This window comes from Camelus ferus, chromosome 11 (assembly GCF_009834535.1).
Source record: "Camelus ferus isolate YT-003-E chromosome 11, BCGSAC_Cfer_1.0, whole genome shotgun sequence".
Taxonomy (NCBI): Eukaryota; Metazoa; Chordata; class Mammalia; order Artiodactyla; family Camelidae; genus Camelus; species Camelus ferus.
Genome location: NC_045706.1, coordinates 65,920,039 through 65,937,072, shown reverse-complemented (window position 1 = coordinate 65,937,072; position 17,034 = coordinate 65,920,039). Strand labels below are relative to the sequence as shown.

Here is a 17,034-nt window from a genome sequence, read left to right as displayed (position 1 = left end):
GGGGTGGGGGGAGGGGGACAGGGCAGGGACAGAGGGACAGCAGGCAGGAGAAATGAGAGAAAGGCCCTCAGAGCGGCAGCCATAGGGGTTGGTCATCTCAGCGACCCTGAGCCCCTCCCAGAGCTGATCCAAGCCTCACCTTGCACCTGGGCAGAGGGCACGGGGACCTGGTAGGGAAGCCCAGGCAAGGAGTTCTTGGGTGAAAACCTGTCACACGTTGGGGGACAGGCTGAGACTCACTTCTGGTCAACCGCGGGGCTCGGGGAACTGGACCCAGGGGTGCTGACTTAAAATTTTTAAAATTGTAATAAAATATACATAATATTCTCCATCTTAACAATTTTTAGGTATACAGTTCAGTAGCATTAGGAATAATTGCAGTGTCATACAACCCCCCCACCACCATCCATCTCTAGAACTCTTTTCGTTTAGCAAAACTGAAAATCTGTACCTATTAAACAATAGGGGTCCTGACTTTTGTGGGGAGCCTTTCCCTTACACTCACCCCTCCAAGTTTCCAGCCTTGTGAAGTTGCAGGAGGGCAGGGTCAGGAAGGCAGCCTGATTCCCTGGCCTTCCACAGCAACCATGGGTACCTGCCTGATGCTTTCTCTTCTTTGGTCCAGGGGGTATTGAAATGATTCTGGCCCCTGAGGCCTCTAGCTCTGGGATGCTGCAGATCCTGGTGGCTCAGGAGAGGAATACTGGCATCTATGCCTGCCGAGCTGTCAATGAGTTGGGCTACACCTTGCCAGAAATCTGGCTGGAAGTTGGACGTGAGTGTATAACTTGTCCCCACCTGCCCCCCCTCCCTACCACCTGCCCTACCTCTGAGCAGGGAGGCGAGAATGTAGCCATGTAGCTTGCCAGTGGGGAATTTGCATCATATAGATCCAGAGTATGTGGGACAAGGGTTTCAGAGGGAGATGGTGTATGCGTTCCCTCTTGCTGTGTAACAAATTGCCCCACAAACTTTGTGGTTTAAAGCAATAAGCATTTATTATCTCACAGTTCTGGAGGGTTAGGATTCTTGGAGTGGCTTAGCTGGCTGGTTCTGGCCTCAGGGCCTCTCCTGGGATGGCCAGTAATACATTGGCCAGGACTTTGATCATCTGAAGGCTCGACCAGGGCTGGAAGATCCACTGTAAGTTCACTCATGTGGCTGTTGGCAGCAGGCCTCCATTCCTTACCCATATGGGCTTCTCCAGAAGGTTTCTTGTGACATGGATTTTCCCAGAGTGAGTCAAGAGAGATAGAGATGGAGATGGAGAGGATCCAAGATGGAAGCAGTAGTCTTTATAACCAGTCATGGTCTTGGAAGTGACATGCCATCACTCCTACCATATTCTGTTGGTCACACAGACCAACCCTGGTACATGGTAGGTGGCAGGGACCACTCAAGTGTGTGAATACCAGGAGGCAAGGGTCACTGGGGCCATTTGGAGGCTGCCTACCACAGAAACAGTTTGGTTCAACTCGAGCATTGTCATGCCCAAGACCTGAGTTCCAGTCTTGTCTCCATCACTTACCATCTATGTGCTTTGGTCAAGTCATTGACCCTCTGTCTCCCCATCTGTAAAATGGAGCTGACCACACTACTTCTTTTACTGGGTTGTTGTGAGGGTTCAGTGAAATCAGACATTAAATGCTTAGCACAGGGTTTGGCCCATCATGAGTGCTTAATAAATGGAGAAGCAGTTACCCCCTTTTTACAGACAAGGAGGAGGTTGGAGTCTTCTGTGGCTGGTACATGGCCTTGGCTGTGATTGTCATGATGTCTAAGCTCCAGGCCTGGATCCCGGGCACTGGGAACTGCTCAGAAGTTGTGGGCATGGCTCCTTGGCATGCTGAACCAGAGCGGATTGGGCTCTGAGGGTTGGCTGTGGCCACAATGGGAGAGACAGGTGTTAGAAGTTCTGGGCAAGTGCAGAGAATGGACAATGTACTTAACTGGGCTGGATGGGATGTCCAAGGGGCTCCCCACAGGGGCTTAGTCAGGAGGGTCTGGCCCTGGGGGATATGGTGCTATCTCAGGGTTGGGATCCTCTCAAGCTTGAGGTACCCTTAGCCTTCATTCATTTCCATCATTTATTCCTCTGAGACACGGTCACCAAGTGGCCAGGCCCTGTGCCCAGTGCCCAGTCCTGGGTTCAATCCCTGGTATCTCCATTAAAAATTTTTTTAAAAAGAAAAGAAAAGAGATGGTAAATAGACAATTAGAATATTCAGTGTATCGAGCATTTAGAAGTAGCATTCTCGGGGCCTGTGGGTGGCTTCTTTGTCTCTGGCAGCACTGGAGGCCAGGAAGGCTTCTTGGAGGAGGTGATATCTATGCTGAGCCTAGAAGCAGTCAGGTGTCGAGCTGGGGAACAGTGTTTCAGACAAAGGGAACAGCATGTGCAGACCTCCCCATGGGAAGGGAAACAAGGTAGCAAGTGGGACATAGAGATGGTGGGAAGAGGGGAGGCCGAGGCGGCTGCCCTGCTGTGGGTCACTCCCAGCCTCGGGTTAGGGAGCCTGGTGGAGTTTGGGCTTTGTTCTGTGGGGGCAGTGAGAGGTTTTAAGGAGAGTGTGCTCAGACTTTCTGTTTCTAGAGTGTACTGTGTGGCTGGGCGCTCGGGTGGGTGGGGTGGGTGTGGAAAATTATAGGTTTAGATAATAATAAAACTAGAAGTAAAACTTCCCATGAAATCTGCCACATGCTGGGGCCAGCGCTAAGCACACTTCATGTACCAACTTGAAATCCTCCTCACAGCCCTTTGAGATGGGCTCTATCATTATCCCCTCTATAGATGGGGGAAACGAGGCACAGAGAGGTTAAGTGCCTTGCCCAAGGTCACACAGCTGGCAAGCAGCAGAGCTGAGATTTGAACCCATAGTCGAGGCCTTTAGCCCCTGGACTTGATCCTGATGCTCTCAGCAGGTGAGTTGGACGTTGCTTCCCCACTCTGAGCCTCGGGCTCCTCAACTGCAAGTGTTCCTGGATGTTGTGTGAGGGAGAGATCGCAAAGACCTGGGACACGGTGGGCTGCCAAATGCCACTGTGGTTGTGATTAGTCAGTGGGTCCTGGGTCAGTGGAGAGGGGGCTCTAGGGAGGGCTGCTCTTGGCATCATTACAAGAGTCATCCTTTGCTGAATATCTCATTTCTTTCTAGCAAAGCCTTATTTCTTTGGGGCCCAGGCTGACGTGCCTGCCTCGTCCTGTGCCTTTCACCTGCCAGCCATTGGTCTTGCGGCCCTTTCCCCCCGTCAGAGTGAGGAGGTGGCTGGCATCCTAGAAGCAGGCTTCTGGGGCCACTGGGCCACTGGTGGCCTCTGGCCTTCAGGTCAGGGACGAGGTGGATCGTGGCCTAACAGCTGTGTGTCTGGGGTGAGCTGGCCTGGCAGCGGTGGTGGGAGATTGAATTTCCCGCCCATCTGCTTGGCACCTGTGGTGCAGCCTTCCTGGCCAGGTTGGCAGAGCCTGCCAGAGCTGGGAATGGGTGGGCACTGTGCCCACTTCCTGCTGTTCAGCTGGGAACCCGCTTCCTGGTGGCATTTGGGGCACAGAAAGGAGGGCAGCCTCCTTCTGCACTGCCAGCCAGGGCCTGTGTTCGGGGCCACCCTGCAAGGTGCTTTGGCATTCCCTCTGGATCTGGTGTTTGACAGAGAAGAGTCCTGGATCGATGTCCAGGTCCTGCTGCTTGTTTGGCCAAGTTATTTATTTACCTTTCTGAGCCTCATTTTCCTCATCTGTGAAATGGGGATGATTATAGTGGAGGCTTGCTCATAAAGTCCTCAAGAGGTTTAATGAGATAATGTACTTCACTCCAGGCTTGAATGGGCAGGGCTGACAAGGACCCGGTGAGGCGGGGTGATTCGTCACGTGCCTGGTGACCAGGCTTCGTGGTGGGCCCCCCTCCCCTAGTTTGGTGGCCTTTCTATTTTACTTTACAACTGCCCTGAGCTCAGTTCCCTTTGCCCTGCTGGAGTTCTCTCCAAGTTGGTGTTCATGCAGCCCTGTTTCTCTCCTCTGATTCTAATCTCTGCTTCCTATTCCCAACCCTGAAGCGCCTGCTTGCTGGGTGGATGAGCACGTGGGCAAGGGGTGTGCTTTTGTGGGAGCAAAGACCCTTTGGCCAGCCTGGGGCAGTGGGAGAGAAACAGAGCCTGGCTCCGTGGCAGGTCTGGCCAGTATCAGGGCGGCTTCTCCATCAGGCCCCAGAGGCCAGGCCCAGAGTATGTGACACTTTTAGGGCCCTTGGTCAGTGTTCTGGTTTGAATTTCTTTTGACATCAGAAGAAGAAAGTGAAGAATAGTAAATAGATAAAAATGAATCCAGCCTGGATTGGGTTTGTCTTTATAAACAATCATAAAATATAATTTAAAATATTTTTTTCTCGAAAGAGGCCCGTGAAAGTCACACTGCAGCCCTGGCCAATAGGGCTGTGGCTCCAGGCCCAACTGCCAGATCTTTCTATGGGGGAAGGAGGGGGATGCCGAGGCCACCCACCAGCCTTGTCTCATTCACAGACACCCTGGCATTCTCTGTAAGTGCAGGGCAGAGCCTGAGGCCGGCCTCTCCCATGGCCCACCCTGCCCATCTGTCCAGTCTTTGGGCCTGAGCCCAGCCCCCTTCCTCCTGGCCAAACTAAGTCAAGGCTGATAGCAGTGCTCCTTCCCAAGCAGGGTCAGGGCTCTGAGTCACAGGAACTGGGGGGCTGGCAGAGGAGATGGGGGCTGCAGGGTCTCCAGACAATGATAAAGAGCCCTGGATCTTTAAAGCATTGGAACCAGGGTAAAAGTAGTTACCTCTTTCTGGATGGGGAAACTGAGGCAGAGTGGTAAAGGGGTTCACCCAGGTTCCCCAGTGGGCAGCGGCAGCATGGGGGCCCTGCCTGGGCTTCAGGCCTTCAGGCCAGTGTCCCTTGCCCTGGACGCCAAGTCAGAGGAAGGGAAGTCGTCACTTCTGTCAAGGTGTTGCCAACCTAGAATCGGTGGGCACCTTTCCTTCTAGAAAATCCCTGGGAGCTGGGGGGAGTGGCCCCATCTGCTGGATGTCGTTAACTGCAGTCTTGGCTCCTCTGAAGTCGGGAAAGCAGGGGTGGGGTTTGCAGGGACAGGCAGAGGCAGCCCTCAAGGTGGCCAGACCCTCCTGTCCTGCCCTGTCCTGGGCTGCTGGCTGGCATACTTCAGGGGGGCTGTTCTCTCTTCCTGGGTGTTCCAGGGTCCCCTCACAGAGCTGCCTCCCCACTGGCACATGGCAGCTGTCAGCTGATGAGACCTGGAACTCCCCAGGGAGCCCAGCAGCTTCTGTAGTCAAGAAGTTGCGTGAGAGAGTCCATGGGTGCGAGGCCTGTCTTGGGGCATTTGCAGCTCCTGCCCTAGAGACCTGCCCAAAGCCAAGGCAGAAAGGGCCATCTCTGGGGAAATCTGATGGCGGTAGAGCCAGCTACCTCACAGTCCCTCCCTGCAGAGGGTCACCTGGGAGTCTGTGAGGAGGGGGCTTGGAGCCTGAAAGCAGAGGTGGTTGAGCCTGGAGGATGAGGCCCTGGAAGGAGCCCGGAGTGGAAGCCCAGCCCCGCCACGTGCTGCAGGATCAGGACTGGCCCCGCCCCTCCCTTGGGCCTCAGTCTCCCATCTGCACAGTGAGGGGACCAGAGGACCTTCAGCTCTGCCGTACAGGGTTCTGGGGTCCTGCCTTATTTAGGGGTTTCCAATGAGGAACAGGGGGATGGCTGCACGGGAGACCGAGTCACCGTTTTCTGGGCAGGATCTGAGACTAGAATTTAGCTGCTTTTGGATTCACCTCTGGAGAGCACAGAAGAGGTGCCAAGTTGTCCCTGAGTAATAGGGGGAAGGCAGGGGTGTGGCGGCTGAGAGCCTGGACCTTAGCAGCAGCCAGACCTGGGCTCTGATCCCAACTCTGCCATTGACTTTGATCTGTGTTTCAGGCTGGTTCCTTAATCTCTCTGGCCCTCAGTTTCCTCATCTGTAAAATGGGGTTGTGAGAATACCCATTTCATAAGTTTATTGAGACCACGAATGAAATCGTGTTTCTAAAAGCACCATCACCATAGCTGTCAGTAGGCATTCCAGATGCTCACCTTTGTACATGTTATTCACTTATTATTACGAGTCAACCGTTGCTTCTCCGAGGGAAGTGCAGGACTGGGAGGAGAACAGGGAAGAGATCGTGCTCTGCAATATCCCACAGTTGGAACACAAAGCTGGGCTGTTTGGCTAAGGACAGAGGTGGTCAAGAAGTAGTGTGAGAGAGACAGTGGGAGGGAGGCCTGCCTGGAGGAGGGAGCTTTGAGCTGAGCCCTGCGGGGCACTGGGTAGAGTGGGGAAGGCAGGCTCTGGGGGTACCTGTCCTTGGAGATGAGCCTCAGCTCTGCCTGGGAGGCCCGGGGAAGGGGAGGGGGAATAGCAAAGCTGTGCCCCACAAGGCCAGGGCTCTGCAGGACCAGTAACCCCAGCTGAGGCACCTGAATCAGAGGCTTTCTTGAATTCTGAGCTGCGGCAGCTTCCAGGCCCCAGTGAGAAAGGACAGGGGCGGGCGGGTGCTGTCTGAGGTTGGGCCCAAGACTGTCTTCTTCCTTTGAGGTGATTTTCCAAGTTCTGTCTATGTCTCCCTTGAACTTCCGTACTGCTTGAAGCCAGGAGGGAAATTTGATGTCATGATTTGGATGGATAGGGGAGATTTCTGGAAAGAGACAGCAAGAAGAAAGAGGCGGAGTGTTTTCCATGGTGCTGAATGCAATGTGTTAAAAACAGGTCGAGGGACTTTCCAGGTCATGGGTCTGGGGACAGGGACCTGAGGACAGTGCCCAGAAGCTGCAGGGCACAGGGCCTGGACCTGTCTGGAGTTGGACCTGCTTCTGGCCCGCAGAAAGGGGGAAAGGATCATGAGTTTCTGGTTTGGGAAAGAACTTATTTCCACTCCCTGATTATAAAAGTAAGAGAATGCTTAGAAAAAATTTTGGAAGAAACACTACAATCTGTTAACCGTGGTTACCTTGTATGAAGGGCATGGGATTTGGGGGGTGTGGGACAGAAATTAAGAAAATAAACCCTTGTGTGTTGCTTGAACATTTTTTTCTAACTCAGGCTGCGCAGGGCGGCCTGGCTGAGATCTGTCATCCCGGTGTAAGGATGCTCTTTTCACTCTCAAGTGTCCCACTGGGACCATAAATATAAGGTCAAGTTATTTATCGGCCTGTTTTGATTTTGTGGTAGAGATTTATACGCTTATTACAAAACGTTCAGCAAGCAGAGAAAGATGTACTTAAATAAAGATGTTCTAGAATCTCCCCAGAAGTTGGCTCTTTGGGGTCATGGAAATGGTTGCTGGAGTCCAGGGCACCAGTGAGAGGAAGCTCCTGTGGCCCAGGAGGAGGGCAGCAGTGGGGGAGCTTGGAGGCGCTGGGGCTCCTGTGAAGTGGGCTCCAGAGGTGGGCTTCCGGGAGGTGTCATCGCCGGGAGCAGGCATGCTGCTTCCCTGCACGTCTGGGCAAAGCGAGGTGTGGACACTGCCAAGTTCAGGTTGCCCTGGAGCCCTGGAGATGGGTCAGCCCCAGTTTCACAAGGGTGAGGCTGGAAGAGAAGGAACCTTCCAGAAATGGGAGGGGAAGCAGTCCTTGGAACAGTGCTCTAAGGGCTGCGTGCGTCCAGCCACTGGGGTGTGGCTGACCGGTCACCTCCCTGCAGATGCACCTGAGCTGAAGGAGCTGCCCAGGGATGTCACAATGGGACTAGGGAGGAGCACCCTCCTAGCGTGCTGGGCCACCGGCTGCTGCCGCAGACAGTCACCTGGCACCATGGAGATGGCCAGCCACTGGGGCCCAGGCGGGGCAGCAGGACTGGGCAGCCTGATTCAGGAGTGCTGTTTTTTGAAAGTAAGAGACTGGGGCTGAGGGATGGTGGACAGGGAGACAAAATGGCTTCCAACACCCTCAGTCCCCAAACTGGGTGGCCGGGAGTAGGACCTTGACTGCCAGGTCTGGCCTTGGGTCAGGCTGATGCAGGGTCGTATTTTGTCTGGGGGACTATTCACATCATTCCAGTCATGCTAGTGATAATGACAGTACCTACCACCTGGGCTTAGTAATAGGCCACCTTAAGAAATCGTTGGGGAATGAATACATGTAAGTCTCTGAGCACAGTTCCTGACACAGAGTAAGCGTCCCTCGTCATCACCATCACCAGCTCGTCACCATCACTGCTGCTACTGTTATCTACTACGTGCCGGGCCCAGTGCTGAGCTCTGTATTTGCACCACCTGTTGACCCCTCCAATCACACTACAAGGTGCAGGTTTTGATAAATGATCCCCATTCTACACATGAGCAAACTGAGGCTTTCTCACCCTTCCAAGGCCCAGCCGTATCCCCCATCTATTTCCTCCCTGCTGTCCCAGCCCTCTTACCTCTGCAGGGCCAGGCTGTGCCCAGGGCTCTGTCTGCACCTGGGGAGCTGGAGCCTGTGGGGGCTGGAGCCATGGTCTGCTCTGACAGTCAGGCCTGCCTCTTTCCTGCTCCTCAGGTGTGGTCCCTGAAGACCACGCCCTGTACATCTGTGAAGCTCAAAATGTCTTTGGGAAGGTGCAGGCAGAAGCCTGCGTCATCATGACTGGACATGGTTCGCTGGTGGGTCTGGAGAGGAGGGCTTGGTGGGGAGGCCGGGCACCCCTGGGGAGGCCCCCATGCTTGCCTGTCCTTTGGGACAGGTGTGTCCATAGCCAGGTTCTCTAAGAGGAGTATCTGGACCCCTACTTCCTGGGCAGTGTTCCCTAAGAAGTGTGCCCTTTGACCCTTTAGGATCCCCAACCCTGATGATTCCACTGGGGAGAGGGGCCTCTGTCCCCTGAATGACCACCCACAGGAATCCAATATGTCTGACACTGTCTCCTCTCCCCACAGACCCCCCCCACAGATCGCCAGCAGCACCTCCACCGTCCGGGTACTGGAGAGGAAGCCTGTGTCCCTGCCCTGCATTGTCTTGGCTGGGAGGCCCCACCCTGAGAGGCGCTGGCTCAAGGCCGGCTGGTGAGTGCTGGGCTCCTGGTGCCCAGGTGGAGGCGCTGTCACCTTCACGCCTTAGCCTCCGCTCTGTGGTTCCCCTGTTTTGTTCTGTCTTGGTTTTTATTTATTTACTTTTTATTGAAGTATAGTTGATTTACAGTGTGTTAATTTCTGGTGTACAGCATGGTGATTCACTTACACATATGTTCCTTTTCAGATTCTTTGTCATTCTAGGCCATTACGAGGTATTGGGCATAGTTCCCAGTGCTGTACAGTGGGACCTTGTGGTTTATCTATTTTATGTAGCGGTTCCCCTGTTTTGGAATGTCCTCTTCCTTCCTCCCTCTTTCCTGCCTCTTTCCAGAGCCTTCTCTGATAATGCGCTGATGGAACCCTTCAACCTGTAAGGTCCTTGTCCGGAGGACCTTGTGCTTCATTAGTGCTGTAGCTGAGAAGCAGCCATTTAGTGGGGGCACAGACACAACAGATTTGTCACCGAAACTCTTATGGTTCCAGGGCAGAGACGGGACCTGTGCAGCTTAACATTTGGCGTGGCTGCCTGGCACACTGCTGGGTGCACAGTGGCTGCTTTGACCCTTCCCATCAATTTGATTTTCTTTATTATCCTCTGTTTCCCCTCTCTTTTTCACTCTTTCTTTGTTGCTCCCTTTTCTTCAGTGCTTGTGGCCTGTCCTCGGACATCCTGGGGTCTTTGCCCTGGAGGCTGTAAAGAGGTGCTCTCACCCCAGCAGATGGCAGACACTAGACATGCAGGGAGGCAGTGGCTGTGTGGCATCTTTCTATTCCCGCTGAGCTGGTCCTAGCCCCGTTGTCCCAGCCCTGATGCAGTACAGAAAGACCCCGCTCTCGGATCGTACAGGCTTGGATACTGATCGTGCCTATGACACCCTCTGCAGGCTGTGTAATTAGATGTGACCCCAAGGAGGACCCTGCCTGGGCGTGTGGGCTGGGGCAGTGAGCCACCTGCCTGGGTATAATCCAACGGGCCTCATCCATATCAGGACGGGGAGTAGCCAGAGACGCAGAGCCTGTTTTGGCTCAGTGGGGACACTGGGTGGACCTGTGCGTGCCCAGCTGCCAAGCGCAAGGAGCAGAAACCCCCTCAAGCTCGCTGAGCCTCAGAGGGTCCAGTACCAAGACAGCCAGGAGAATCTCCTGGACCCTGAGGGCAGAATGTACAACCAAGTTCATGGGACAGGGACAGGGAGGCCCAAAGCGGGCTCAGGCCTGGTGGAAAGTTTTGGGCCCCTCATCAAGGATGGACTGGCTGGACTTCTTTACAGAAGTTGCCTCAGGCCCCATTCTGGACCAGCACTCCCCGCCCCACCCTGGTCCTGATGGGGACACACTGGGGCAGCCACCAGGATGCTTCTCTCTCTGGGACCACTTCTGATGTGGCCACACCTCTGCTCTGCTCCGCGTGGCTCTGTTCACTCCCCACAGACATGGATGGGTTGTCCCTTCTCTCTGTGGCCTCAGTGTGGAAGGGCCTCGGAGCTCCAGCCCCTACTCAGTAAAAGCTCTGGCCCCAACTCTGCACTTCCAGGAGAGGCTCCCTTGGCTCCCTTGGGTCAGATGCCTTGCCCTGGTCCAGCTGGCCATGGGAGAGTAGGGTCAACGGTTTGCCAGGGGTCAGGCCCACCTGGCCCTGAGGGTCTGTGGGGGTCGACAAGTCTCAGGGAAGTGGTGGGAGCTGAGTGGTTGTGACATCCACCCCCCTGCCTTCTCTGAACCCCTGGCCTCTCAGTCCAGGCTGCCCCCTACTGGCCTGCAGGCAGTGAGCTTTCTGGAGGGCTCTCTCTTAGCCGGTTCTGAGTGGGGCCCTTGAAACAAGCTGGTGCTTCCTCATCTTACCAGCTCCCACCTGGCAGCTGGCATTCCATCCGAGCAGATGGCAGCCTTAACCTTGACCAAGCACTGTTGGAGGATGCAGGGAGGTATGTGGTCACCAACACGGCAGGCTCTTAACATAGGGATGTGGACCTGGTTGTCCAGGGTGAGTCCTGGGGTAGTGGTGGTGGGAGGGCAGGGGACAGGATGGGATGGGGGAAGGCCCCTGGGAGGAACTTGATCTTAAACACCTTTGTTTTAAAAAATTGCCCAGATAGTGCATATTCACTGTAGGAAATTTAGAGATTGAACAAGAAAAAAAAAAATGATAAACCTCCCATACCAGTAGCTACGAAAAACCAGAATAATTTTACATTTCAGTGTGTATCTTTTATCCTTTCTATACACATGAGCTTGTACGGGTAAACATACATACACTGTATGTATGTAATGTATATATATTATATATATTCTTTATGTACATTGTATATAAATTATTTTTACATGATATACTTTATAAAAATTATATATAAATTCTTTATATGCACATACATACAAATACTTAAAAACCAACTGGAACCACGTAATATTACTGTCTTGCAACCTGAGTGTTTCTTGCAACAATATATTATAATTGTTTTCTGTTAATAATACTCAAAGCATCATTTAAGACTGCATTGTCCCCTGTTTGGATGAGCCGGGAGTATCTAACCTATCCCCTCATGTCCAGTTTCTCACCAGCGTGAACACCTGGGCTGAAGGTCCTTGTGCTCCACCTTTGCCCACATGATCAGTTCTTTCCTTTGGATAAACTGTTAATGTGTACCTGAGTTTTGACTCACAGAGATTGCACGTTTTTAGGGCTTTTCGTGTATTTTGCCCAGTTACTCTCCCACCCGCAGTGTTGGAAGTTCCGTTTCCCTTCACCCACCCAACCAGGTACCACCGTTCTTTTTAATATAAGGCAAGAAGTTTAAACTAAGTTCAGTAACATTTTGTCATTTATCTTGGATGTTAATATCCTCTTTTTGTTTGTTTGTTTCTGTCCTTTGCTTTATTAACCCCCTGAGGGATGAGCAGGAAGAATTCATCGTTCCCCATTTGGTAGAGCAAAACCGAGGTTCAGAAGGAGGCTGGGTCGAGAATCCAGCCGTCCTGCCTCCTCATAAATCCAATTAATAACAGTGATCGAAGGTCGGCCGTGTGTCATGTGTCAGACCTCCGAGAGCTTCGGTGTGTGTTTCACTTAATTTTCTGTTGCTCCAAGAGGTGGGTTTCAAAGACTGGCACATTCTGAAGTTAAGGGAGCTGAGGCTCACAGAGGCAGGGTAACTCACCACATCACAGGATGAGGGAAGGCTGCCTCTGCAGAGGGCGTCACCCCCTAACTTCCCACCACGCAGAGGTGGCCGGCCATCAAGCTCTCCTGGCTCATTTCATTTCCGTCCAACAAATACTCATCGACTTGCTGGCTTTGGCCACCTGGGAGAATCTGGGAGGGCATTTCCCTCCCTAAAGGATTGGAGTGTTACTGTCAGAGCCCTTGGCTTCCGGCTTTCCCTCCTGAATTTTCCATGCCAGTTCCCCCTCCCCCAGTCCTCTTAGAGATCCCAATCTCTCCCCACCTCCTGTTTTAATGCCTGCAAATCTGGATGGTGCCCAAGACGGATTTGGCACTTGTTTTCAAGTTCATTCTGTCCTGTGAACACTATTTTCTGCCATTTCTTATCTGTCCTTCCCCAGAGAGTGGGCAGGGAATTGGGGTCAATTTAGCTTTTTTGCTGATCAAGGAATATGGGTACCAAAAGATTAAGTGGTTTATCCAAAGTTCCAGAGTTAAGAAATGACACAGCTGGTTCCTAGACACAGGCTGCCCTTTGTCTGGGGCATCAGTTTATAACAGTGATGGCTGTATTCTCCTGTTAAAATTGTTTCTTTTTTTTTAAAACATGGTATAATGCACATAACATAATACTTACCATTTTAACCATTTTTAGGTGTACATTTCAGAGGCATAAGTAGCTTTCTCATTGTTTTGCCACCAGGTTTGTTTGCCCAACACACAAGACAAAACACTGAGACACCGAGATTTGCAGCAAAGAAAGAGTTTATTCACGAAGCAGCCAAGCAAGGAGATAGGAGAACAGGTCCCAGATCTGCCTCCTGGAAGGCGAGGGGCTTGGGATATTTACGGGACAAAGAGGCAGGGTGGTCTCAGGCATGGGGAAAGGTGATTGCAGGTAGGGGAAAGGTGATTGCAGGTAGGGAAAAGGTGAGGTCATGGTGTTCTGTGCAGGTGTATCTGCGTTGCTTGCTTCTTCATGGGATGCACGTTCAAAAATGGAGGTGCCTAGCTTGATCGGAGAGTGGAGTTTTTGGCCCTCTGACATCAAAACGTCATTCATCGGACACCTGCCCGGGGCCCAGTTTTAGGGTAGGTGGTCCCAGCCAGTCTTAGCCAGCTTGAGCTCAAACTAGACACAGCTGACTTCAACTTCCTGGAAAACAACTGGAGTAAACATCTTATTGTTTAGGCTGCATGAAGCTTGCAGGGCATGCAATTTGCAGCAAAACAATTAAGCGAGCTCGTTCAGCGAAGCTGGGCTCAAGCAGAGGGGGTTCTAACCAGCTAGAAGACAAGCTGAAGAATTTCTGTTAGTTGCCAGTTTCTGTTAACCCCATGGGACACAGTTTCAGGATGGGTTTTTTAACTCAGTGGGATACTTTTTCACAACCAGCACCACCGTCTATCTCCAGAACTTTCTTGTCTTCCCAAACTGAAACTCTATGACCAGGTGCCATCCCTGATTAAGCACTAACTCCCCATTTTCCCCTCCCCCGGCCCCTGGCAACCACCATTCTACTGCTGTCTCTACGAACTTGCCCCTTCTAGGCATCTCATATGAATGGAATCATAGTGTTTGTCCTTCTGTGTCTGGTTTATGTCACTTAGCATCATATTTTCAAAGTTCATCCATGTTATAGTATGTTATTAGACATTTATTCCTTTTTAAGCCTGAGTAATATTCCATATGTACACACCACATTCTCTTTATCCATCGTCCTTTGATGGATGAATATTTGGATTGTTTCCACCCTTTTGGCTATTGTGAATAATGCTCCTCTGAACTTTGGTTTATGAAGTTCGTTTGTTTTTAAAAGTGCCACCTAGAATCCAGCCCACTGCCACCCACCATTTCACCAGTGAAGGGGTTCCAGCCTCTGTCCCCTGTGTAGCCTCAGGAGTTCCCACCCCCTCATCACCTGGACCAAGGTAGGTGAAGCCTGTTACCATAAAGGTAACAAGAGAGGTAGGCCCAGCACATCATTGGGAGAGGAATGATGCAAGCTGCCGCCATGGAGTGTGGGCTCTGCTGATGTCACCTGTGGTCTACAGCAGGAAACCAATGCCCTGGCTTCCAGGAATCCCCACTACAATGTGAGCAAGGATGGCACCCTGGTCATCACCCAGCCACCTGCCCACGATGCAGGAGCCTATGTCTGCACGGCCACCAACGCTGTGGGCTTCTCCAGCCAGGAGATGCGGCTTTCTGTCAACAGTGAGTGATGGCCGCTCCTGTCTTGGGAGAGGGATTTGGGAGACATGGGAGGCAAGGGCATGGACAATCTGACCTTACCTGCATCTTCTTTGCACCCTGTCAATCCTACCTCCAAATTCTTCCCCTCTGAAGAGCATGTAGACGAAAGCTGTCCTCCCTCATGACACTGTCCCCAGCAATATGAGCATGCTCATGGTACCAAGAATAATTCCAACACAGCCCCCTGTAATGAGATGTAGGGAAGCTATCAGATTAACAAGCCTTGGAAAGACACAAGGCTGTACACTGGACCCCCTTGGCAGCCCTCTCACCCACCCTTCTCCCTGACATTTTGTGCCCAGGCCCTCTGACTTCCTTTCAATTCCTTAAACTATCCATCCTGTCTCAGGGCGTTTGCACATGCAGTTCCTTCTGTTGGAATGCCATTCCCTCCTCACCTCTTGGCACAACTGACTTCTCCCTTCAGTCAGATCTCAGCTCTCTCTGGCCTCTCAGGCTGAGTCAAATCACCTTGTGAACTCTCTGGAAAGCCCTCTTTAAAGCCCCCATCACAACTGTGATTAAATAATTAATTGTATGTTGAACTGTTTGGAACCAGTGTTCCCCTGGACCTGAAGCACAGGGAGATTGGGCATCATCTGGTGATTAATCCCATTTATTCCTGAGAATATTTGAGATGACTGAGGATGAGAAGGGAGGACAGAACCTGTCAGAATGTCCCTGGGGAAGGGAAACCAGACAGAAAGAAGCTAGAGGAGTGGAGACACTGGGGCAGGAGGACCATTCCAGGGTCACCAAAGCAAGACAAGCTTCCAACAGGGAGGATGGTCGTGGACAGGTAGGGGGAGACTGGGGGAACCATCGGATCTGAGCCCACCCCAAAACTTACACTCCTCCATTATAACAGAGCCCATTGACCTGTACCTCCCTGGGGGCAGTACCATCTCAGCTGCTTGGGGGCACCATGCTGGTCTCCTCTGTGCCCCATCCCTGGTTCCCTGCTCTGCTCACAGTCCCTGATGCTTCCGCCAACAGCCAGGCCCAGGATCCGTATGAAGAGGTCACATGACATGGACAAGCCTCTGAGGGTCATGACTAAGGCCAGTGATGAGGTGACATTGGACTGCGAGGCCCCGTGTACCCCACCCCCATTGGTCACTTGCATTTGAACTTCATTTGCAGGTTCTGGGTACCTGTGGTTCTTTGGGCCTCCCTATGGCACTCTGACCACTTCCCCACACAGGATAAAGCTCAGTTTTCTCCCAGGTACACAGCTCCTCTTAGTCCCACAGCAATTCAGCCAGAAAATACAGATTTTAAAAACCCATGGAAAATACACATTGAGCAGTGGTGGTGCTGGTGGCATGGCCTTGCTCTCTGTCTGCTCCTCTTCCCTGGCTTCATCCTCCATCTCTTCCTCTCCCTCTGGATTCAGTGCTCCTTCTGCCTGGTTGAACTGCCCCCTCTTCTGCAGTGGCCCCCTCCTCTGTCCTTGGGGACAGAAGACCTGAACCTACTCCGTGGTTGCCCGGGGTCTGTTTCTCCTGATCCTGTGCTGACCTTGGCTTGAGCCTCTGAGGCCTCCTCCATCTCTATTTGGACAAAGGGTGGCCCCCTTCTCCTGCCGGCCATCCTGTAGGTGGCTGGGGTATACGACATCACGCCCTGAGCACTGAGGGGGAAACAGAAGCCATGGGGTGTGGGGACCTGGGATCCTGACATTCCGACTCCCAGGGCTGGGCCTTAACATACACACACAGACACATGTCAGCATGATTACAGGTGGACAGGTGCACAGACACAGTCACAAACACGTGGACATGCGCACAGACACACCTGAGATGCAAACATGACAACATGTAGACACACACATATCAGGCTTCTGGGCCAGGGTCAGTCTGGTTCCCCACTCTCGCTGGAGATTCTAGAGAATATTCTGAACTCAGGGAGCCTTGCTCTCCTGAGTCAGAAAGTCCTAATGGAAAGAAAACATAGTAGAAGCTTCAGTCCCCATGAAACTCTCAACTATCTGCCTGTGTCCACACCCCTTCCAGTGTGTTCATGCAGGTGCTTCTGTACAGTTAAACTTAGGGCATCTTCTGTTCTGCCCTCAGCACTGATTTTTTTTTTCCTCCATTTACCCATTTTCTAGATTCATCCTGGCCCATGTCATAGATTTTCATTTAAAGGGTAAAAGAACATTCCAGGGCGTTTAGCTCTCATGGTTGCTAAGCTCTTCCTCTGTTTGGGGCAGATGCTCCGTTGCTAGTTTTTGGCGGTAATAAATAGGGCTGTTGGAACATCTTTGCTCAAATGCTTCTCTTTATCTTCTGGGTCGTTTCCTTGGGGATGTAGCCCCGAAAGGAAACGGCTGTGTCCAAGGGTGGGAATGGTCACTGGGTGCTTCCTACCCTGTGGGACTGTTGTTTGTGAAAGGACCATCCGAGTTGTGAATTCAGAATTGGAGTCAGCAGGATTTACTGAGGATCTCTTGTGCTCAGAACTGTGCCAAAGCAGCCTGGGAGAGAGAAGATTCCAGCTCCAGGTGTGAGAGACATGAGGTGGCAGAAGACCTGGGGTCCCATCCCAGCCCGCACCCCCACCCCACTCCCTGTGTGA

At 52.3% G+C, this 17,034-nt stretch overlaps 1 pseudogene; it reads left to right on the top strand.

Moving 5' to 3' along the window:
* Nucleotides 1-636: 636 nt before the first annotated feature.
* Nucleotides 637-16,084, top strand: LOC102523747 (annotated as a pseudogene).
* The last annotated feature ends 950 nt before the right edge of the window (nt 16,085-17,034 follow it).